Here is an 856-nt window from a genome sequence, read left to right as displayed (position 1 = left end):
GTATTAACATGTTCTTATGCACAGTAAAATTGTAAATGGGCTGATTTATCAATGTCATGCTCATACTGTGCCTGTACAACATAGGGGGAAATGCTGCTTTTTCTTTCCTCATCCTTACTATCTTCATTTTCTTCTACTTTTTTCGTATGTTTGTCACTCTTGTGAACTGCTATTTCCGGGGTGCCTTGATAGTCGAAGCAGACGCTGTGCTGTCGAGGCTAGAGTGGTGAGCAGAGTAAGCCAGATTCCCCGTTTTGACTTCTCTGTTGACATCCACCCCTTGTCGCTCATATGACCTTATGCAGTTGTGAGCGCCGTAAGACCTTACTAAAAACAACAACAACAGCAACAGCAACAGCAGCAGGAGCAACAGCAACATCATCAACAACAACAACAACAACAAAAGACAACCGCGCCGATATGGGAGAAGAATGAACGGCTCATGTCGTGACACAATGACACGGGGGAGTTGTAAGACAATGACATGACACGTGGGAGTTGTAAGACAATGACATGACACGTGAGAGTTGTGACACAATGACACATGAGAGTTGTAAGACAATGACACGTAAGAGTTGTAAGACAATGACACGTGAGAGTTGTAAGACAATGACACTTAAGAGTTGTAAGACAATGACACGTGAGAGTTGTAAGACAATGACACGTAAGAGTTGTAAGACAATGACACATGAGAGTTGTAAGACAATGACACATGAGAGTTGTAAGACAATGAGTATCTTTATCTGTCCACACGATGATGATATCATTATACGTGACTAACCTAACATGACACATACACACACATACACACACACACACACACACACACACACACACACACACACACACACACACA

This window comes from Aplysia californica, unplaced genomic scaffold, assembly GCF_000002075.1.
Source record: "Aplysia californica isolate F4 #8 unplaced genomic scaffold, AplCal3.0 scaffold00024, whole genome shotgun sequence".
NCBI classification, from domain to species: Eukaryota; Metazoa; Mollusca; class Gastropoda; order Aplysiida; family Aplysiidae; genus Aplysia; species Aplysia californica.
This window is presented reverse-complemented; position numbering follows the sequence as displayed.